This window comes from Crocodylus siamensis, chromosome 12 (assembly GCF_052110815.1).
Source record: "Crocodylus siamensis isolate JL-2025a chromosome 12, ASM5211081v1, whole genome shotgun sequence".
In the NCBI taxonomy this organism is placed as follows: Eukaryota; Metazoa; Chordata; order Crocodylia; family Crocodylidae; genus Crocodylus; species Crocodylus siamensis.
In genome coordinates this window covers 2,417,436-2,441,157 of record NC_143406.1, presented here as the reverse complement: position 1 = coordinate 2,441,157, position 23,722 = coordinate 2,417,436, and the positions used below count along the sequence as shown (strand labels likewise).

General features: G+C 43.9%; 1 protein-coding gene across 1 annotated transcript in view; it reads left to right on the top strand.

The window, feature by feature from the left end:
• Nucleotides 1-6,265: 6,265 nt before the first annotated feature.
• Nucleotides 6,266-23,722, top strand: part of FBXO42 (F-box protein 42) — a 74,163-nt gene continuing 56,706 nt past the window's right edge. The window contains exon 1 of the mRNA XM_090024267.1: nucleotides 6,266-6,366. The gene's annotated coding sequence lies outside the window, so the exon portion shown is untranslated. The remainder of the gene's footprint in view (nucleotides 6,367-23,722) is intronic.

Below are 23,722 nucleotides of genomic sequence, written 5' to 3'. Positions count from 1 at the left end.
CGCCTGCGCACTGCGGAGGAAGCTACCGGCGGCTTCCTTCCGGTCGGAGCACGTGGGCTGGGCTGCGCCGGGCTGGGTGGTTGCGCCCACCGCGCATGGGCTGCAGGGGCGGACACCGGGAGAGCTCACGTGAGTGAGCACACGTGTTTTGCCCGGGCAAGGCCCAGGAACACGCATGTCAAGTCCGAGAAATTCAGAAAAGTCAGGGTGGAAGGGATGTCAGGAGGTCACACCTACTCCAGCTCCCTGCTCAAAGCAGGACGAGCCCCACCCCAGCCACATCAACCTAGCCAGGGCTTTGTCTAGCTGGGTCTTTAAAACCGCCAGGAACACGCATGTCAGGTCCTAGAATCACAGCAAATTCAGAGTGGGCAGGGACCTCAGGAGGTCACATATAATCCAACCCCCTGCTCAAGCCAAGACCAGCCCAAAATAGAGCATCCCAGCCAAAGCTTTGTCTCCCTGGATCTTTAAAACCTCCTTGGATGGAGACTCCATCACCTCTCTGGGCACCCTGTTCTACTGCTTCGCCATCCTCCTGAGAAAGTTTTTTCTCATATCTTCGTCCTACATCACACATCATAGAGGGGTAAGGCTGGAAAGGCTCTCCAGATCAGTCAGCAGGCCGGCTGCAAGTAGACGCATGTCAGCTACGGACACTCAGGATCTGGGCAAATGCATGCATTTCCATGAGGGGTTTCAGCTGGAGACACATATGTTGCTGCTCTGGTTACAGCCAACCAGAATCTGTAAGCACACACATTGCCAGGTCAGGTCTAGGCACCCAGACCCCAGGAATATGCATGAAGATACTGAGAAGGGCCTTTGGAGCAGCTGAAGCTTCATGTAGGGCCAATGTTTTTATACTCTAGGACAAGGGTTGTCAACGGAGGGTACGTGTACCCCTGAAGGTACTTGAGAAGGCCCTAGGGGGTACGGGCAGGCAGGGATGGAGCGCTGCCATCCTGCAGAAGTGCACCCCTCCAGCTGGATGCAGGGGAAGTTCAATTTAAGATAGGCACACAGAAACACCCATATTTCAACAGGCAGCTGACCTATGCTGTAATTTTCTCTGTATTATAAGCTCCTGCTTTTTCTTTTTCAAGTTTAAGGTCTCAGTAACGCAAGGGCTACAAATCCATGTCACTGACAATGAACAGTAGCACCAGAGCCTTGAAATCTAGACTAGAGATCCTGCCTGCCATAAGAATGGAGGAGAAAACACAGACTGACTCAGTGCATTGTAAAGTCTGTATAAATAGCTCTTCTCCTGAACTCCCTGGATACTCCCCTCAGCCAATACATTGCTCTTCACTGAATCATGCTTTCGACAGACACCACTTTCTTGAGAGCACAGCAACTTATTGTAAACACTGTTTTGCCTGACTGTCCCTTATAGGTGTCACTTATGCTAAGAAATTAGAAGAATTTGGTTTGCCTGTAGTTACACATTTTGTGCTGTGAGCCTCCATCATTTTTCATAACCTGTGCAGAACTGGGCTAGGTCAGTACTCGGATCAGAGACACCTGCAGAGCTCGCAAGCCTGGCATAACAGGGCTGGTAATTCAGTAGATGGCAAGTGCTGTTCAGTGAGCCTGCCGTGACCAAATGCCCCAGCCTATTCCAAAAGAGGTGCTGTTTCTCTTTCAGGCACTAACTATTAGCGGTTGCCACGGTTAACAAGACCAGTCTGTATGGGCAGAAGTGAAACCAGTGACTAGACCCAATTTCAGGCTGCTTTCCTAATTTCCTTGCTTTGCACTCTAGAACAAAAGCACTGCAGTGCTAGGACAGGATAAGTTCCTACATGCACGGAGTACGTGGTGGTCAGCAGTGCTACTCCATCAACGGAAGGATAGTCTTGGCTAGTTGACAGAACTGAAGCAGTCTGCACCACTCCTCGATCCAGCTAGCCCAGGTGCTTCACCCTGTGGCTACACTGCTCCCTATTCAGAAGGTAGCTTTTGGCACCCTCTTGATCCAGAACCAGTATGGCCTTATTCATGCAGCGGCAGACAGCCGTGCATGACATCCTTTTAGCAGACACAGCAGGATCCTGCCTTGCCTTGTGGGTACATTTTGGGGTGAGTGATCCCCACAAAATGATACTTAATGATGTGGGAAGAATCCAGGATTCAGGTTTTTGCCACAAGCTTAATTTTTTACTAAGCATGATTTTTGTTACTGATAATCCTTTTTGGTTATTTGCCTAGCTTGTCGGCATCAAAAACCTGTCCTAGCATCTCTGTCCTTTGCCATCAATAAAACAATCATACCACAAAGACTGAGTCAGCAGCAGCTCCTCACCCCAAGCCTAGAAAATAATTAAACAAAGATTATATCAACCAATCAATAACCCCCAGACACACTGCTTTCTCTCTGAAGGACCTGATTCAGATTCCACTGGTATCAGTTGAGCTGCACCTATTGACTTAAATGGGCTTTAGACTGCACTCTTTAGCCTTGGGCTACCAGCTACAGAGGATCATGAGAAGTGTTAAATGCTACAAGCCCTTACTGCTTCTGTTTTCCAGACAGATAAATAAAGAAGCCAAGGGAGCTTATATTTACTCTACTTCCCTCTGACAATGCTAAGGTGGTTGTAAGATTTTGAACAGCCTCTTGGAAGAGTTTAAATGAACACAATGAGAGAGGGCTAGCAATCACATTTGTAGCAGTGCTGGGAACACAGCTCTGGGTAGAAGGCGGGGAGCGGAGGGTCTGAGTTTGCACAATGTTAAATGTCTTCTAGTCCCAGTGAAGCGCACATGGAATCGATTACTCAGTTCCTCACAGGATCAGGCCCTTTAAGCTCCAAAACCTGGTATAGCTTCTGTGCTGCCTGCCTAGGGGACAGAATATAACTCAAAGGCCCTTCTAGGTCTCTATTCAATGTTGCTCTTATCAGACAAGACTTTCCAGTGAGGGCTTGCAATTCAGGTACGACGAGGCTAAAATTGTCTTGACCCTTTAATCAGCCAACTTACAGTTTTGATGAATGTCACTCAGGACTTCTCAAAAGGAAAACCCACACACTATTTCACCTGTATTTGTTAACTGTGACTTGTGACTTCAGATCAACTCTTTGGATTCGTTTTAACTGGATGTATTCATTTATTTAAGACTTTAAAAGTGTCCAGAAATCCATTTCTCCTAGCAGTGTGAGAAAGCAAACATTCAGACAGCAATGGGAACTTAACCAGGCAGCTCAAAAACAATCTCCCTCCACTTCAAACCCCTTATTTCCCCACCATCAAAGGATGCTGAATGCAATTAGTACGATTTGCCAGCAGATGGCAGGTCTCTACAAACTCTGCCTTTAAGAAGCAGCTGAATGCTCAGCGGTCTCCACAAAATGCATCTCCAATCAACTCCCTTGCTGATACCCCCTGCTGCGTTACTAGGTCTGTGCTCTGATCCCTATCCTCTGGGCTCTCAGGCATGCCAAATACTCTCGGTGCTATTCTTGTGCTCCTCAGGGATGATGAACGGATGAAGCCATCCAGCTATTGGGAAGGGAAGGAGACTGCAGAACAAAGCTACCTGCATCTCTTTTCAGCAGGATCCAGCGATACCATCCATCAAAGAGGAGCTTCCTGCATATCTCAGCAGGATTCAGAATAGCTGAACAGCCCTCAGCTGTACACACAGATATTGTAGGGAAAGGCAGCCAGATACTACGGCATCTGAGACAGAAAGCAGGGGAAGAGGGCAGGGTGACCTGACCTCTATTTGGTTTTGGGGCCACTGCCCTCACTGACCTTGCCAGGTAGCTTGGCAGTGTGCAGAGGAAAAGGGTGCAGCATTCACTCATAGGGAGCTCAGCTCCAGCTGCAACCTGAGGCTGCTTCTACCCATTTCCACTGTTGTTCTACAGAAGGAAAAGAAATTGCGTGGCCTGGACCATAAACAGGCCTTAAACCCATAGCATTTTCCCCCTGAAGCTCAGATAAAGGACATGAAGGGCTTCCACCAATGTTATTCTATGTGGGACTTGATCCCCTCATTTCTGCCTTTGCCTCCACCCAGATCCCTTAAACCAAGATGAAGGAGGGCAGCTTCACTATCCAAATATTTCAGGCACAGGACCTCTTCCAATGACTAAGGGAAACCTCAAAAGCACCTAAGTGACCTGGGAACCTAGGTCCCATTTTCCAAGCTACTTAGGCACTCACACACCTATGTCACATTGACCAAGATGCTTCTGAAAATGGAACATTGGCACCAAAGTCATTCAGGCATTGTGAAAAACATTACCCTAAGTCTCATACATGCTTGGGTGCGGGGGGAGGGGGGGGATGTTTGGAGTAAACAGGATTTGTCCAGGATACAGATAGTCTTGTGTTCGTTCCAGATAAGATCTATTCAGACTGCACCGAATCACCCTTCTCATTTTAAAGGACCAGAAATTCACACAAGTTGGGAACTGAAGGTTAAGAAAACTTCATCACATTTCTCACCACAAATAAGACACACCAATCATGTTACCAGTAACACAAGGATTAAATACAGAAAGGAGGAGCAAAGGAAACATGAACCCCTCCCCGACCCCGCGTAATATGTTCACATTAGAAACAGCACTGGAGAAGACTCACACTACAACTTTCCTTCCTTCCTATCTGGGTGGGATTGCAGTGGCGGCTGGAGTGAAGGTTACACCCATGTTTCCATTCAAATCTGCTTTCCCCTGGTGGGTATTGCCTGCTCTACAGCCATTTGGGCTGGCATCAGCAGGTCCAGGGGCAAACAACCCGGGCAACTGCCCAGGGGAGGTCCTCCCTTGCCTGAGTTAGGGCACAGCTACATAGATTTCATAGATGTTAGGGCTGGAAGGGACCTTGTGAGATAGCTGGGTCCAGCCTCCTGCCCAAAGGGGCAGGAAGTCAGCTGGGGTCAGATCACCCAAAAGCATTTGTTTGTTGGCAGTCCCTTGAAGTCAAGGATGACATCTGTCAGGCTTGATGGGTTCTCTGGTGACAGAGGAGAGCGATTCTGGATGCACATATTCTTTGGCAATGGGGGCATGTTGTTGCATGGGGGAGTGGGATTCGTGGCCCCGGGTTGGTCTCCTTCCTCTGCCACCACCGTTCCACCTCAGTACTGAGTCATTGGGCTTCAAAGTGGTGCATGCCTTGGCGGACCAGGCGGTGCCACACCAAATGGTCAGCATCTTGCTCCTTCCAGCCTTTGGTGTCGATGCCTCTGTGCTTGAGGATGACCTTGAGTGTGTCTTTATACCATTTCCTTTGGCCGCCCTTTGAGCGTTGGCCAATGGAGAGCTGGGAAAAGAGAATCTGGCGAGGGAGCCGGTTCTCGGACATCTGGATGCAGTGGCCCGTCCACTGGAGTTGATTTCTCAAGAGCAAGGCTTTGATGCTGGTGGACGCAGCTTCCTGGAGGATGCTCGCGCTCATCTGGTGGTCCTATTTGATCCCCAGGGCTCGACACAAGCACTGCTGGTGAAAGCTCTCAAGGGTCTTAACGTGGCATCGGTAGACAGTCCAGGTTGCACTGCAGTAGAGGAAGGTGGTCAGCATGACAGCCTTGACAACCAGGACCAAGGTCTCTAGCTGCCGCAGCTTGAAGAAGGTGGCACTGGCACGGTGTTGGACTTCTTCATCGATGGTAGCCCATTGAGAGAGGTGGCTGCCAAGATACGGAAAGCATTCCACGTACTCCAGAGCAGCAGGGCAACATCCAGCGCAAAAGTGGGATGTGGAGGGGTCCAGGCTTCGGCCTCTGCTCGGGGACCCCCAGAATCCAAAGCTGGCTCTGGCTGAGGGGGTCCCGGGCTGGTTTCTGCCCAAAGAAGCGATGGCTCTTTCCAAGGCTCAGCTTCCTGCAGGCTGGAGAAATCCAGGGGATTTCCAAGGGGGGAAATCCGTGAGGGCACACACACTGGCTTACCCCCTAGCAGAGGATGGGGATCAAAGCTGTCCTGTGGGGATGCTCCCTTGTTTTGAAGGGAGGGGACTCAGGCAGAGCTCGTATCCATCCCCAAGGCAGGCCAAGCCCCTGCAGAGGTGAAGCAAGTGCCTCCATCTCCTTCCCCCCAGAACGGCCCCTCCCAACATAGCGCCCGCCACTCCCCACTCGCTCGCCGTAGCTGACCTTCGCAGCATGGCCACCCACCCTCCCATTATGACTGCAGAAACCCCTCTCTCTTCTCAACAGACCTCCCCTACATGGCCGCCCAACTCTGCCCTCCCCAACATGGCGCTCGGCCTCACGTGACTCCGCCCGCCCCGCGTCATGTGACCGGGCCCGGCAGGCGCCTGCGCAGTGCCCCGCCTCCTCCTTGCCGGAGCTGCCGAGGCAAGATGGCGGCGGCCCGGGGCAGCCTGCGCTGAGCGCGGGGTGGGGAGGTGAGTCCCGGTGCGGGGGGGGCAGGCCCGGCCCCGTTTCCTGGGAAACCGGCACCGGACCGGGAGTAAGGCCCCGGGGCAGGGCTGGCTGCCTCCTGGCCTGTGTCCACGGGGCGCCGGCGGGCTCCTGCCTGCAAGGGGAGGCCTGGCTGGATGCCACCCACCTCCTCCGCTGCCTGGTTGAGGGGTGGTTTTGGGGCCTGGCTCAGCACCGCCTGCCTTCTCTTCATCTTCCCCGCTCGGGGTTTCTTTTCTGTTATTTTTACTAGGAGAGGTAAAAAAAAAAAAAAAAAAGCAACCTGCTGCCTGCCCCCTCCGCCATGCCCCTGGCTGGCTGGCGGGCTGCTTTTTGTGGGGGAGGAGAGGCTTTGGGAGGCATAGCTGCCACCCCCGGTGCATCCCTGGCTTCCCTGGGGCACCGGCAGGCTGCTGTCTGCAAAGGGGAGACTCCGTTCCCCATCTGGCATCTCCCCAGCTGCCTGACGTGCTGCTGCGTTGGCTTATTTATTTTTTGGAAGAATAGGTTCCCTTGGCCTTTTCTGCTGCTTCCATGCTTGTCCAGTGCGCCCGCCGGGTCTCTCTTTGCGAGGAGAGGGGCTTTGGGGGGGGGGGGGCCTGCCCCCTCTGGCATTTGGTCTTGTGAAAGATAACATTGCCCCTGCCATGAGTTCGGATGCTGTCTGTCTCTTCTGGCCTAATTCCCCTCTTTGGAAAGGGGGGTTTGGGGGAGGTATGGCTTGACACGGGCTGTTGGGGCATGTTCCTGGCTGTCTGACCCTCAGATGGGGTTGTTTTGTTGGGTTTTTTTTTCTTTTTTTTTTTAAGGGAGAGGTTTTGGGAGGTACAGCTTTATGCTGCCTGCTGCCTCTGGCACTTTCCTGGCTATCTGACCCTGCAATAGGTTTCTTTTTGGAAAGAGAGGGTTTAATAGGCATGGCTTGGTGCTGGCTGCCTCCTCTGATGTTTTCCTGGCTGGTTGATGGGTTTGGGTTTGGTTTTGTTTTTTGACAGGGCTCTTCTGTGTCCATGTTAAACCAGTAAGCGTTACTGCCGTGGGGTGGTCTTAGTGCATGGGTCATAGGTTCCTAGGGTCGGAAGGGACCTATTCGATCATCGAGTCCGACCCCCTGCTCTGGGCAGGAAATAGCGCTGGGGTCTTATTTGTGAGGATAACTTTGTAAGCAGCCTGCTACCAGAGTCTCTCTAGACCAAGGTGTTTTGGGCTAAATGCCTCCATTATCAATCCTTGAAGATTTGGTGTTCCTGTTTTTTAAAAAATGTTTCTGAGGCTGAGGGGGGAGCTGTGTGCCGCTGCATGCTTTAAACTGTGTAATTTTCAGTTTTGGAGGAGTTGTGGAAAAGTCATGGGAAGCCTTGTTAAAATGCTACATTTTGTGCCTGGACTGCATGGTATTGGTGCATTACCTGCAGCTGCTTTCTGTTTGTGAGAGAACCCAATGATCAGACTCCTGCTGGGAGGCTTGCTTAAATCCCCATTGATTGATGGGGATGTTATTTGCATTAAAATGATTTTAATTATTGTAGTGACACCTGTTTATGCATCGGCCATTATGTAGTAGAGTGTTCACCAAAGAAATGCGGTTTGCTAGGGCAGAAGGAACAGGCAGCTCTGATAAAGGAGCTGTGTTTTACTTAACTGGAGATACTGCTGACCTGCATCCTAAATCTAAGAGGAGCAGCACTTATCTTTTAAGAGCTGCCCTGTCATTGAATGGCATCGGGATCGTAGAGAGATGACATGTGATGATGCAGTGCCCCGTGCATTGTGAGATCACATCTAGATGGCTGCTGCAATATCACAATGCAGTGATGTAATCAGGCTGGAGAAAGCTTTACCTAGTGTCTCCTAGTCAGAGTGCCGAACTTGCTAGCCTGATTTTGGCTGAATTAGGAGGGGAGACTCACTGTTGTGATTCGGGGGCAATGCAACACCAGTTCTCCTGGACTTACCCCTGTGTCAGACAAGGACAGCTATTGGGGTTCTTACTGGGGTTTTATCCTTGGAGCTCCATCCTTTGCCATTCGGTGGCCCATAATAGAGCCTTGTCTACATGCTGGATTTCTGCCCACCTGGCTGTGTTGGTCAGAGGTGTGGTGAGGTGTGATCCTTGACTGATGCAGCCTTGCTTGCAAAAGCCCCTGACTGATGAAGTCACCCCCACAGAACTACCACCTTGCCAATGTAACACATTTCACTTTAGGGGCGGGAGCAAGTGGGGCCGGAATAAACTGTATAGGGAAAAGCACAGCTTTGCCAGTATAAGCTGAAACTGCATCAGTAGCACTTGCCAGCATAGCAACGCACTGAGGGGAGACGTGACAGGAAAGGATGTGTTGTTTCCCCTTCTTTGGGCCTCATTTCTTTGGGGGTCACTGCACCACCCCAGGCTCTGGCTGTGGCCAGAGGCATCCTTCACTGTTCTGTCTTTTCTCTGGCCTCTCTCTTACTGCTGTCTTTTTGTCTTTGTCATTGATTCTCCGTCAAAAATAACACTAGTGCATAGTCTTGCGAGACCACCTCCCATCCCCCACACCCCAACTTTTTGCAAGAAACGGAGTGATCTCGAGTACCAGAGACATGTCTGAATACCAGTTTCACTTGACTGTTTGGTACAGTGGAGCAGTGGTGGGTGGACACACAAAAGTTGCCAAGCATGAGTCGAAAGGACTGTGTTTTGTCAGTAGGGAGTGTACGAAAGCTCATCGTGGCAACGTTAGGAGCTAGAAAATTGATTTTAAAGCTGCAACTTAGATTCTGCAGCGTCTGATGGTGTAGATCCTTATCTGTGCCCAGTCAGATTTTCCACTTGACACCAACCAGGTTTCCTGTGGATTTTGGATGCTTTGAATATGTGACAGTATCCCCTCTCTGTCCTGGCTTCTGCAGGGAGGGCACTTTATTCTCACCGCCTTGTATTGTCAGGGGAGCCTCCCTATTACTCCCTGCCTCCTGTTCCTCTCAGTTAGCAAGGGAAGGGTTCATTTGGCAGTCTTTGCACTAGTCTCTGAAAACAATCTGGCTTTCTATTTAAGTTTATAATTTCTTTCCATATGTTTAATGGAAAGAGGGATGTGAATTGTTATTTGCATGGTTGAGGTCCCCTTTCAGTGTGGGGGGAGAAAAGGCCTCATATGAGCTTGTTCCCAGCATATGAATTGTGTTTTAAATGGGTGTTTTCACAGCCTCAGTAAACTTGCACTGTAATCTTTTTCAGTAGTTGCCAGTTTTTGCAGCTTTCCACAGCGTGTGACTGAGAACTGTTTAAAAGGTTATCACTGTGCATGTAAACAAACCGGTATGAAGTTATTCACCCCCTCCCCTCGTGTTTGCTTCAAGAAAAATTTTGTCCTAAGATATGAATCTGTGTCTTGTTCAAGCAGTTCCTTGATGTTGATAAGCACCAGTGACTTTGATACACTCTTTGGCTTTTAAAATGCAATATCATACCTGCGATTAGTGAGCGGTTTGTTTGTTTTTAAAAAAAGTTGTGGTCTAATGCTGTCTTTTGGCTCTGAGAATTGGTCCAAGTCCAGATAAAAGGGTTTTTGGAATGGAAACCCACCAGCTCTGATAACGAACACTTAATGGCTGATTCTGCGCACACAGATTGCTTTCAGAGTGTGATTTCTCTCTCCAGTGTGACTAGCTTCAACTTGGATGTCTGGGTTCAGGATCTCCAGTGATGTCTGTTTGGGTTTAGCTGTACTATATTAACTTTAATGGAGTTGTTTGGCATATTAGAGAGAGAAAAAAATCATTCCTATTTCTTGCATATTTAATTTTATGTGTGCAAAAGGTGTATGTGGATGTGGGGAAAAAATTCAGTGATATACCTGGGACAGTAAATGACTATTACGCAAGGTGGAGAAAATATGGCCCCTGCCCACAGAAGCATACACTGATGGCACTTGAAAATGTGTATCTTGGAGCTTAAATTCATTCACACTTGGTCATGCTTTGTGGTATGCCTTCTTTCTTAATATTCTGGAAAACTTGGGTACATCTGCTCACCTTTATGGTAACTAAATAGTCTACTGAAATATATGTAAATTAAAATAAAAACATGACTGATTCTCCTGGCTTACTTCCTTCATGCAAATGTGATTTCTTCTGCAGATGGCTTATATCACTTCACATGCCTTGGACTCATTTTACAATATTAATCTGGTTTGTTAAGTCCAATCCTAATGTTACTCAAATTCACTTTTTCTTTCCTTGTGATAACACCATCATGTTGGATTTTTTTTTTTTTGGTGTTGGGGTTTTTTGGGGGGTTTTGTTTTGTTTTTTGGAACTGCACTCCTTTCTGCCTCTGATCTCACTGAATGTAACAAGATTTGTAGTGTTAAGCTAGTCGGTGTTGTGATAGGATGCTTCAAAGGGCAGCGCAGAGTTCAGTGGTATTTAGTGACATGGAGCGAAGGGTTCTTCTTGCTGAGTCAGTAGTAAAATCATGGCAGAGCTGGTTAGAGTTACAGAGTTGCTCAAATGGCCGAGTACGGGAAGAGATGTAAGAGTAAGGACTTGTCACTAGTTATCACAAATCCTGTTGTCATAGCAGGATTGAATTTTGCTCCATATATTATGCCTACGTAGGCAGAATTCTACTGAGAGCTCTTTCCTTTTCTGGCACAGATGAGTATAGGGTCATATATAATTTGCAAAGGGATGTAGGATTTGTCAGGATAAAAGGCACTGCATAAACATAATGCTTTTTGCACAAAAGGTAAAGATTCTTTATCAAGTCTCTCTAACTTGGAGAGAGAGCAGTACGGAGCAGCTGTTAATTTTTACATCTTCATTGCACTGGAATTCAGCCTGGCCAGTATGGGAGAGCTGTTTTGTTATCCGTTTGAAATCCTGGAACAGCATCTGACTATGGAGGAATCTCCTGGTTTACTGCTTTGTGTGATGACGGGATGCTGGTGATGTGGGTGCTTGATTTTCTGTTCTTATCAATAATGTGAATCCCTTTTCTTCAAGCTCCCATGGCGGAGAAGGAGGCTGCCTGTATGTGGGGTTTTAACCCTCTTTGAAAGGCTTAATGCTTTAGAAAAACTGTTTTCAGAAAGCTGTTGGTTTATGCCTTTTACCAGCATTATGCGTTAATCGGAGTGTCTTTCTGACAGGGTTTTTTTCTCAAGTATGTTATAGTGATTAGTTTTTTTCAGACCTCACTGGATGCAAAATCACTATAATCCTTAGCAGCATCTTTTCGATGGCTTTGTGTCAGTGGCTTTTGTTAGAAAGGCTTGATGCCAGATTCACTCCAAATATATAAAATTAAATAAATGTTAAAAAAAAAATATTGGTGTCTTTTTTGTTTCATTTTGTGGAGTCTAAATTTAGTCTGTTCTGCTGAATGCCAATGCTTTTTCACTTTCCTGCTTTTGTTCTTAAAGTTTGCTTTCCCCTTTGGTAGTCAGAAGATTGCAGGAGTAAACCTTTATGAAATGGCAACTCTGGAAGCACATTCAGTTGTGTTTGGATCTGAGCCCAGCATAGTCTTTCCTGGCATGTAACTGTGTATGTAGCTGTGTACTGTGTGGCTGGACTCTTGGGCAGTCTGACCTTAAATCATGCTCGTGTGTGCTGTTAGCCACTTTCATGTTATGTTCAGGGGCCAAGGAAATGACCTCTGAGAGATTAAGGCAGCATGCTGAGGTGGTTAAAATGGCCCAGTAGCAAATAAGAGACCTAGCGTCCAGTCCAGTGATTCCCAACCAGATACGGACTACATCTTTTACTCCTGTCACTCAACCTTGTTTAATATCTAAAGTGTTGGCAAACCTCAGCATATAGATTTTTAAAGGTTTAGGCAATAGAAGATCAGATAACTCTTGGTTTTCAAATGGTCTAACTTTCCAGCGGTCTAAATCAGTGGGTTTTCAAATTTCCTGAAGTCGGGAAACCCTGTTGTACCACTTCTGTTGTGGAGCCCCTACCCTGGCCTAAAGACTGACATGGAGTCAGGTGACCCCACCACTCCTCCATTGCCCCCAAACTCTTTGTGGAGCCCCTGATGACATGTGGACCACAGTGTGAAAAGCACTGAGTGGACAAAGGTAGCTAATGCATTATAACTCCAGGCTCTAATTTACTCTGTCCTGATTTTCCTGTGTAGACAAGCTCAGTTGCATCAATCTACTGTCCTTAGAATAATGTACTTACTTAGTGCCAGTCTGGTGCTGTTTAAGGCTCCATCTTCCACTCGAAATTGCAGTGGACCAAAGGTTACGTGGAACTGGTCTAAATGTAATTTAATTGTGGTATCTCAGCGTTTCTCTCTGTGTTGCCTTTTGTGTGATGTTTTGCAGAAATGTTACAAAAACAGGTTGATCAGCAATAGATTCTAAAAATGCTTGAAGGCTAGGAACCTTTTTTTTTCAGCTTGCATACCTCTTCTGAAAAAGTCTTGTGGGAAAATTAGGTGTTGTGGAATTCATTCTTGAATCATTAATGAGAACAGTCATGTAACCAGACATGTAATCTTTGAACAGCCTCTGTGTTTGGAATGAAGGTTCATTAACTTCTAATTTCATATTGTATTCTCTTCATTGGTTATATTTAGGGTGTGGTTCATCCTATTTGACAGCACAGTGATTCTTGAATTTCCTCTTAGTCCTCTAAAGGTCTGGTACAAGCCTTAATTTTGGATCTGTGGTGTGTTTGGTTGATCTAAGGAGCATGCAGACAACTTGTCACTTCATAAAGGTATAAAATTGCTATGCCCTGTTATAGCCTATCGCACTTAGGGCTGACTTATTGCTAGCTTCTGCCTTGTGTGATGTTGAGTAGTATGAGCTGGCTCATAGGAAGGTCCCTGTTAGTATTATCTTTTAAAAATCTGAATGAATCATCTCTTGTTACCATACTGAAAACCAACCAGCACTGTTCCCAAGTTTCCTTTTGCATCGGCAGTGGTGCTGCTTTTTCCAGGATCTACATGTAGAAGTGCCATTGCCACGGTTGGAAATCCATTTTTTATTTTACATTATTTTATTTTATTTATTTTTAAAACTTCAATGCTGAGAGTCTAAATCATCCAACACTTATTGGCAGCTAGCTTTAGCAGTGAGCTATTGAGTTAATGATAGCTCAGCACATTGTTATATAAATAGAAATGGTACTTTACAGCCAGTCCAGTATTTAAGTGGTACATTGACTGTTTTAGGGACATGTGACATGGTCACAAAGCTTGTCCACACATGCAGGTTGTTGAGCAGTGAGTTAGGGTGTGTTAAGCCGCTCTGCATAGTGACACTTAGTGTCTGTGGGAGATGTTAGTGTGAGAGAGCTAATGCATTGTAACTCCAGACCCTAATTTACTCCATCCTGATTTTCCTGTGTAGACAAGCCCAGTTATATCATCTGTTGTCCTTAGAATAATGTACTTATCTTGTGACGAACTGGTGCTGTTTATGGCTCCATTTTCCCCTCTGAATTGCAGTGGATCGAAGGTTGTATGGAATTTCATGGTTATAAGCCGGTAATCAAAGTCTTTCTAAATTATTTGTCATCTCCATCCTGCTAGTGATAAAGCAGGTACATTTGAATTTATGTCAGATCTCTGCACTCGGTGTCAAGCCAAACACTCGCAGTCTCTGCTTGCCTTTTGTAGATCATTTTCCAACAGCTATTCATATTTCAATTGCCATGTATTTTGCAGTCAAATCCTGTTTTCAGTTAGTAATAAATATATCAAAAAAGGACATCTGGAAACTCCCTCACTGTTCACCTGAACAGCTAGGGTGGCAGGGGCCTTCTTATTAAGTAAGGTTCAAGGCACCAGAAATCTCTGGAGTTTGCATTCTGGCCACGGCAATAACTTTTTGCCCAGCCTTTGCTTTGTTGCCTCTTTCTTTCCTTATCTATAAAATGGGGCTGGTTACCACAGTGCACCTTCCCAGGCTGGGCTGTGAAATTCCTGTTATAATACTGTTGCACTTTACAATAAAAATATTATTTGTGAATGAACTTAGGCTTACTCTTGCATAAGTGACCAGCCAATAGCTACATACCAAATGCTGTCTTGGCATGGAGTTTTTGATGGTGCTTGTCAAACAGACCTTTGGTGTTGTGGAAACTTGCTAGTTGTGTGTTTGCATTACTTTTCTATTGGATAAATTGTATACAAACAAAATCTAGGTTTAGAAAGTACCAAGTGCAATGTTCCTTACTCCTTTATCGTGGGCAAGGATCCTGGTTTTCTCTGATTTAAAAAAAACAAAAACACCCAATTTTCAGATAAAAAAACAAAAACAAACAAACAAAAAACCAAAATCCACATTTTTCCATGTTTCTAATGAAACGCCACTAATAGATGGATATGGATATCTACATATAAATCTAGTGGCATTTCATTTTAATCATAGAAAAATGGGGATTTGGGGTTGCTTTTTTTAATCCAAAAATTGGGGATTTTTTTGTTATCAGAGAACCAGGATCTGTGATCATGGGCAGTGTTTAGTTGACTGTTACTAGATAACTAGGACTGTCCTAATTGATCAGTTATCCATTAATTGCTTTTGTAGCATTATGGCTCTGTTTCGAGTTAAATGAAGTAGTTTATAACTTCATAAAGGTCCCTTTCAACTTGAATTGTCTTTGATAATAAGGGATTCCTGAATCTCTTTGGTTATAATTAACCCAGCGGCTCTCATGAAGCATCTTTTCAGGAGTGATTTGGTCTGCATGTTACAGAGCCTTAATACTTCATGGCAGAGTGAAGAATGAGTGGTTCCTTTGTTTTCTGAGGAGGTATGTATGAGAGATGGAGGACGTCAGCTGCAGGTGCTGAAATATGAATGTCTATGACATACTAACCCTAGATATTTCCTATCCAGGCTGTTAAGCAGAAAAAAAGCACAGCAGTAGCCAACCCTTTCAAGTAATAGATTTGAAAGCTTTAGGCACTGGTTAAATTAAACCCTGGATGTGGGAGCCTTCCCTTTGCTAGGATTCAGCTTTCTCGGTGCCTCTGTGGCCAGTATCGTATAATTCCAAGTGAAGCTACTCTTCCCTTCAAATCAGCTGTCCTAAGGGTACTCATGACTTAATCCCTTAAACTTGGCAAACTCAATCTGGAGCACTGTGCTCTTTTAAAATTGGAGCATAATATGATTTTGCAGTGTTACAAATAGATAACTCCTTCATGCCCATCCTTTTTTGAGCACGTGCATTCCTAATCGGAGGCCAGCAGAACCGGACACTGAAGGTTGGTTTGAGTTGCGGCGGGCAATTATTTTGGGTGGAGGGCTGCTTGCTGAGTTTTGGCAAGCCATCAAGAGCCGCATGACAGGCAGCCAGGGGCAGATAACTATTAATTTTCTAAAATTTTTAGGGGCCCTGCTGGTGGGATAGAATGGCCTGGCGGGCTGCATCCAGGCCGTGGGCCACATTTTGTCCACCCCTGGGTTAAGTGAACAGTTGCATTTCAAGCTGCCCTGCACTATAGTCACCCTGACCTTGAACTGGTGTTTGTGCTGAGAACTTTTATTGAGGATCCTCTTTATTGAGGATCCTCTTTATTGAGGATCCTCTTTATTGAGGATCCTCTTTATTGAGGATCCTCTTTATTGAGGATGTGAACTCTTTCTCCAAGTGAAATGCTAACTAAATGTGATTCTGGTAGATGGAACTCGGGTTTGCTCATGGCAGCACGCACACCTGGAGCTGCAAGTGGTTCTCGACTGTGAGCATTTATAAAAAGCCTGCAGTGCAAATATTAGTAATTTTCACCTTCCTGCTGTTCTAGTTCTATTTCCAGAAAATACCATGGCATCAGCCTTCCCACTATATTTAATGTTCTGAGTCACAGTTAACACAGTTTGTCTTAATTCTTATCTCATTTATTTTATTTACATAATGGTGACTTAAATGAGCATGTCCTAAGTGCCACTTGTGGCATTTCCTGCTGACATCCAGAATTAGGCCGGTACTTTCCCCTTTTTTGTTAAAATTGGGGTCTTGATGGCCAGCAAATACTGGCAGGAATTAAGGCAGGTCTTCATGATAGATAAGGAGGCACTTCCTTATTTGAAAAGTATTACCTACAGCTCTTCCAATACCTGCTTCCTGACTTTGTGACGGTGCTTCTTTTTGCGCTCCTTTCACTTGCAGTATTAAACTCTCTCTCTCGCTCTCTCCCCGCCCCCCCCCCGTTCACAAAAATGCTGGTGTCCCATTGCCAAATTAATCCTAGCATGCAAATATCTACCTTCTTTTCAACTTAAGTGTGTGTATTACTGTAGCATCCAGGCATAATTTACTGGTTGTATTTTTTCTAAGAGAACTATTTCTCCTTTACTTCTATCTACTACTACTCATACTTGCCTTTCTATTCTGCATGCATGAGATGCTTTCTGCCTAAGGGCATCTGATACTTGCTGTTAGTTTTCTTTTTTTCTCTCTGACCTTTTCAAGACCTACATGGTACCAGTCTGTGTGGTACCTATGTCCTGTTATACACCCCTCGGATGTCCCAGCAGCTTAAAACTGGAGATTTTTTGTGTGCTTTCCATTTGCTGTTTTGTTTGCTGATTCAGGATCACATTTAGTTCATCTTCCTTACAGCATATTTTTTCATCTAGCTTACAAAATTGGGATGGTATAAAAAGATATTTTTAATTGCTTTTTTTCCATGTGCCCTTCTTTGTTGTGCTGGTCATCATCTTAGCCATCAGTCAACTGCCTGATGGCTGGAATTTACAATATATTGGCTGTTGGCTTATTTAAAAATAGCCTTTACCCAGCCACTTGAGGATTAACCATTACTGCTGTTTCTCAAAAAAAAGCAGTATTTTGGAAGCCACTGATTTAAAAAAAAAAAAAAAAATCTGGGAAATCATAAAATCAATGTTGTTGAATCTTGCACTGAATGTTAGGCTGTATGTAGCCTTTTAAGTAAGGGGTTCATGGTGTGTTTTTAGATGGTGATGTATGAGCTTGATGTTCCATCTGTGCATGTGTGTGTTTTTAAGAAATGGGTAGGTTTTTAAGTAATGGTCATCTTTTACATAAATCCTGTAGTTCACTTGTAGTAAATTTGAAATGGCATTGTAACCAGGGTCCAGGAAGTAGACAAGGCAGTTATTTTTCTGTATAGTTGGGAGAGGTATTTGACAAGCTTCTTCAGGTCTGGTTCAGCTCTTTATTGCGAAAACCATCTCTTTTTTTTTTTTAAGAGCACATTGGAAATTGCTTTCTTTACTGTGAAGAGCTTCCCTTTCACCTTGGTCTCCCATCTCTTTCGGACTTCTGGTTTGCCTTTGGCAGACAAAATCCTTTGGGTAAATGTGATTATCTTTTATTAGACCAACTAAATAGTTGGGAAAAAATGCTCTTTACGAGCTTTCAGGCACAAACACCCTTCTTCAGGCATAGGGAGAATCTGCTGGTGGTTGTGTATTCTCTCGGGTGGAATAGATGTCCTTAAATCAAAACAGCTATAACCAATACCCCTGAAATGTGGAAAATATTGAGTTTTGCCTTTGTGCGCTTGTGATGTGGCTTGTTAGCCAGGTTGCAGATTTCTTGACTGCAGGGTTTTGGATGCAAGCTCTCATGCCAATGCTAACCACTCGCGGTTCATTTGGCTTGTTTTCTCCAGTTCTGGGGGGCACTGAAGAGGAATTGCCTAGTTCTCGGGAGGATTAATTTATTACAGAAACATCTGAGTCTCCGTGAGCAGCAATTCATAGTTTGTACTGGAAGCAAATGTTTCTATTGATCATATTATCATAACATAGGAGGAACAATGCATTATAATAAGAAAGCAAGATAAGATCAATATAGTCTGTGAGCATCTACCGTAGTGTAACAAACAGCTGGAAAAAACAGTAGGGACCTTGAATATGATTGGGTTGCTTTTAACTCAGTTCCACAACTTGTTTTTCTTCAGCAAAACTGATTTTCAATTCTGTGTGCGCCTAAGAAGGTTTTGTGTCTTAATTGAGCACATAGAGGGACATTGTATTTTAAGAAAACATTAAATCAGTCAAGCACCGAGAAACTCGTAATGCAACCCCTATTTTATTACTCTTATTATTCTTTGTATGTACAAAGCTTTATTGATTCTAGATGAATAGTACATGTCTTTCTAATGACTTAGCTCTATACTCAGTTTTGTGTACCTAATATAATAGGCTTGACCAACTCTGCTGGTATGCTCCATACATTTCACATCCATTCTGGTATCTCAGATGAGTGAAGATGCATTTATTTCCACTATCTAACTGTTACATGGTTTTTTGCCATTATCAAATGGGAGCAGATTTCTGGATCAGAAATTCTTCATAGGCAATTTTGGAAAGACACCCAAATTTTTGCCAATCGCACACTTTTTTCCCCCTGTGTGATCTCAGAACTAACATTTAAAATAAAAGGATCCTAGTCCTCAGGAAGCTAATTTTAGGACAAAAAAAATGCCTACTCATTTTCTTGAAAGTCCCCAAGGCACACAGAAGCCTGAAAACCATTGATTTGCTAATTTTGGTCCCCTTTCCATTTGGCAAGCATGCACTTCCCCCTTTTGTAACAAACCAGAAATGAACCGTCTCTCTCTTTGCGCAGGAGAATTTGCAGGGCTATGGTGGTAGCTTTGGCTCAGTGGTTCTCAACCTGTTTAGGCTCAAGAAAGTTACCTCCTAGTTTTTTGGCTATGGGACAAAAATAGCATAATTCTTCTGTTGCAAAGAATTTGGACGATGACAGGTCAGAAATGTTTTCAGTGCTGTGGATTCCTATTTGAAATGGCTGGGTTTGTCCTGTGATTCATGTTTACACACATAGCAATGTGCCAACATCATGTGGCACTGCGCCAGACCCTTAAAATGAGCTTAAAGCACTTCAGGATACACTGGTTGAGAATCCCTGCTCTAGCTAATGACCAGGGATCCTGGTTTTCTCTGATTTTAAAAAAAATAAATAAATCCCAATTTTCAGATTAAAATAAGAAACCCCAAACCCACATTTTTCGATGATTAAAATGAAACATCACTAATACATAGATATAGTAGCATTTCATTTTAATCATGAAGACATGATTTTTGGGTTACTTCTTGGGAATTTAATTAGAGAAAACCAGGAACCCTGCTAATGACTTGTGTAGAGCCAGCAGAGGAGTGTAGGAGCACACATTTTCTGTGCAGTTCCCCCAAGAATGATGATGGGCTCTTAGTGTCTCAGTAAGAGCAATTGGCTGAAAAAATTAACTCGTGCTTAATATTCAGAGCTTTTTCCATCAGACTAGGACTCTTTCTGAGCAGGTGGTTCAACTCGGTGTTTAAAATACCACTTTTATACTCCTACAGATTGCACTCTCCTGATTCCAAACCCTTGGAATCCTTTTATTCATCCTGGATCTTTAAGGAATGGACATCTTTGACGACTGAGACTTGATAGCTGGAAATATGGAAGCACGTTCTTAACCTCAATTAGGATTTTAGTTTTGTGGCTTGGTGGGCATCCCAGTGGGAACTTGGCACAGTATACAGATTACTGACCCAGCTGTGCAACCTTTTGACCCACTGGCAAATGTATTTAATACAAAGTTCAGTTAATCTGAGGCTTGTCGGCTCAACAACATGCATTGTGAACTTGAGCAGTATGTAATTGCAAAACACAACAGCTCCTTTTGTGCTCTTATTGTCTATTATGCTAGCACTCTTCTAGGAGAGCTTTTAATAGGTTTTAAAGAACTAGATAGATTAACATGCAGACTCCTTCAAGTAGTACTAAGGATGCCAAAGGAAACAACATTCATCAACTTCATTTGTGATGGATATTTTACTTAGTGCTTGGATATTACTGGTGTCCATGTACTTTCTGATTTATTTATTTATTTATTTATTATCAGTGCATTGTGCATCTGGCAACCTCTGCAGTCATCGGAGAGAGCTTAGGATGGAGTGGCAATTGTGTTTTGAGCTTTTGTTTTTTTCTCACAGTCCATTTATATTAATATTTGATCAGCCCTTTAACCAAGTTGTAGCATTTGTGGCAATGCTTTCAGTTTGCCACCAGCATTTGGTGATGACGTGAGTTTTACTATGGTTGTTACAACCTTTAATGCTAAGCTAAAAGAGGGGAATGATTGCTTGATTCCAGTGTGAACAGGCTTACTTAAACAGGACAGATATCAGACTGTTTCTTTATTTGTTGTGTTGATGCCTCTTCTGTGCTTTTATTTTCTAGAAAGACAGTTGAGATGCTGAAGAGCAAACAAACAAACAGGCTTATTGCCACAAATACCCTATTCTTACATCCACGATGCTCAGCTAGGATGTTTTTGAGATCCTTTCCAGGGTGATGTGGGAGACCACACTGTGTTAGCACCGTTCGGTGTGCAAACACGATTCATAAGATAAACCCAGAGATTTCAAATAGGAGTCCATAATGTTAAAAACATTCTGACCTGTTGTGCTGTTTCTGAGAGCATTAAAAATGTTCTGACCTGTTGGCAACAGAAGAATTGCCATATTATTTTTCTGTAGTCAAATAATGAGCGAAGAACTAAGTGCTGGCATTTTTTGAGGGATGCCTTGAGTCTGACGAGTTTGAAAACAGCTAGTTCACATCTTATAGGGCTGTTGGTCATGGTAGGGTTGGTCGTAGGGCATAGGTAGACACGGTTTGGGTAGATGTGATATCTTTTATTAGACCTATCAATTTTTCCAACCATTTAATTGCTCTAATAAAAGATACCACATCTACCCAAAGAACTTGGTTTATGTGTTTCATGGTTGTCGGTTGTAGCCGTGCTGATCTAAGGACATATCAGATTTACCCAAAGAACCTATGAATCCATCTATGAATCTATGAACCTTGTCTGGTTTATACTTTATACTCTTGGTTCAATTTATGCAGGAAGCTTGAAGTTGAAGTGAACAGCTCCTAGCTATTTGGGAGGAATCTTTTTGTAATTGTAACCCCCCAAAAAAACAAACAAACGACCTCTACCATTTATTTTTGTAAATCAACTGAAATTCAGTGGGAAGCCTGGTATGCTGTAACAATATAGTGCAGAGGATGTCATACTAAAACAGAGCTGTATAAATTGGCTTTTATGGGCTTGCACTTCATATCTTTATAAATAGTGTGGCCAATCTCATTTTAAAATGTCCCACAGGAAGGAAGTACTTATGGAGAATAATCATTATATTATATGAATTTTGAACTTTATAGCTGGAATCTGCCCAAAAAATTATTTTCAAGGTTGCAACACTTATTTGTCCAAAAAAAAGCCAGTGTCGTGAGTATATACTGTTGAAAGGTACCTAGGAACAAAAGCTTAACTTAAAATTGCTGTCCTTACAGGAGATTTTTATGTCTGGGTTCCATGGTGATAAGGAGGAGAAAATGTCTCCAGGGCATCTAGCTAATTCTGTCCAACACAGCCATTTTAGGTCTCTCATATCACCACAGCATGGCAAGACGAGGGATTTTACCCATTACTCTGTTTCTCAAAAGATATTATTCCAAAGCAGTTTTTTTGTTTTTTTTTTAATTCTGTTAACTTATTGGATAAGAAGCATCACAGTACAACTGACTGCCAAATTTTTCTCCATTAAAAGACTTTCTCCTGCTCTGTTGCTTACTGTGGATCAGGAAACGTGGAGGATTTTTGCTTTTAGCATAAGTGATGGCAGATTTCTTCCTTAATGTCTTGTTACTAATATCCACCTTAATTGCAGTCATGCTGCCACTTTCCTGAACTGACTGGTTTATGGAAGAATTCAGGAACCTGTCAAGGAGATGTTCTTGCTCTTGCTGTTTGCCAGCAATTCAAGGATTACTCCCACACCTTGTTGGATCACTTCTGCCCAAGAACACTGGAACTGTGAAATAACCTTCCCTTCCTTGCTCTTCTTCTGGGTTCTTTATGTTTAAAATGAATAGTCTGATGGATCTGCTCATTTGTAAATAGAGAACTCAGTGTACTGTCTCCAGTGGTCCTTATACCCAGCAGTCTGTACCACCTGTTTGTGTCCTGCCCTCCTTTTGACCATTATAAACCCAAGAAGGGCTTGAGAAAGCTTGGATGCCTCTTTGGCTTCTGCAGTTCTTATGGTGGTGATAGAAAGGGAATAGAGTAGATGAGTCTTGAAGACTGAATGTTCCTTGCTTTGATTTCTGCTTCTCAGCATTGGCTTGTTAGTTGAGTGCTGCAGGTCTTCATTAGGATGCCTTGAAATTGGATCCAGGCAAATGGGTCCTTTCTAGACTTGAGGTCTAACTGGAACCAGGATCCTGGAATCAGTTTTCAACCCAGGATTTGAAACCGGCACCGCGTCTCTTGTTGTGCAATGTGGCCTTGAGGTCTTCAGTTAGGAAAGAAGTACATAAAGTGCAAGCCACAGGTACTTGGAATGCAACCGATCTAGCAACTTGTCATCTCTACTGTCCCAGTACACACCCTAAAATGTCCACTGATGACATAATTTTTGGAAAAGTGTGACCAGAGCTTAGAAGCCAGACATCTTTATTCACCTACCCACTGACTTTTTCCGTTTGACAAAATTCATTTTCCGCCTTTGCCACTAATGGAACAGAGAGTAGACTTGTGGGTCTTGTTTCCATCCAAGCTTGTGGTAGTGTAGCTGCGCAGAGATTATTTTAGCTTTTGCAAAGAGGACAAAATAGTTTCCTAAAAGAAATAATTTGTTAAATGGGTAGTTTTTTTCCTCTTTGCAGATGTTATTTCTTTAAGGAAAACGCCTGACTTAGCCACTGAAAAAACCCTGCCTGCCTGTTGGATCATAGTGCTCAAGGTAGGTTAAAAAGGTCTAAATTACTTGTTTCCTTTAATGTTGACTGTGCCATGTCAGCAGAGTTACTGGCAAGTGGAATGAGTAGGCTGACATCTCTGCTGAAGTAGTTGCAAGCTATGTGGAAAAGGCTCTATACTAGGCTAAGGAGGCACTTGATGTACTTTCTGCTCCAATTAGCTTTGTGTTATCAATGCCCTTTTTTGCAAAATAATTACAATGTTATCTATCCCCCAAATGATTTCTTTCCTCCTCTGAAGCAGAACAATCTTTCTGCATGGGGAGAACCCTCTGAAGCATCAGTTTTCGAGTGAGGAACACCACTTCCCTTCTATGTACTTGCATTTTTTTGACATCATCATCATTTGTAAAACTAGTTATTTTTCTTTTTCAGATAAGACCTTTATTGTGATATTTAATGAGCTTTTCCTGTGAACATGGGGCTAATCATCTCTTCCCGTTCCATTATATTGCGTTGCCTCTATTTTATAAGCTTTCCTTTGGAAAATGGTTTTTCAAGTCTTTTCTTTAATATTGTGAAGGATCTGGGGATTGTATTTTTTTG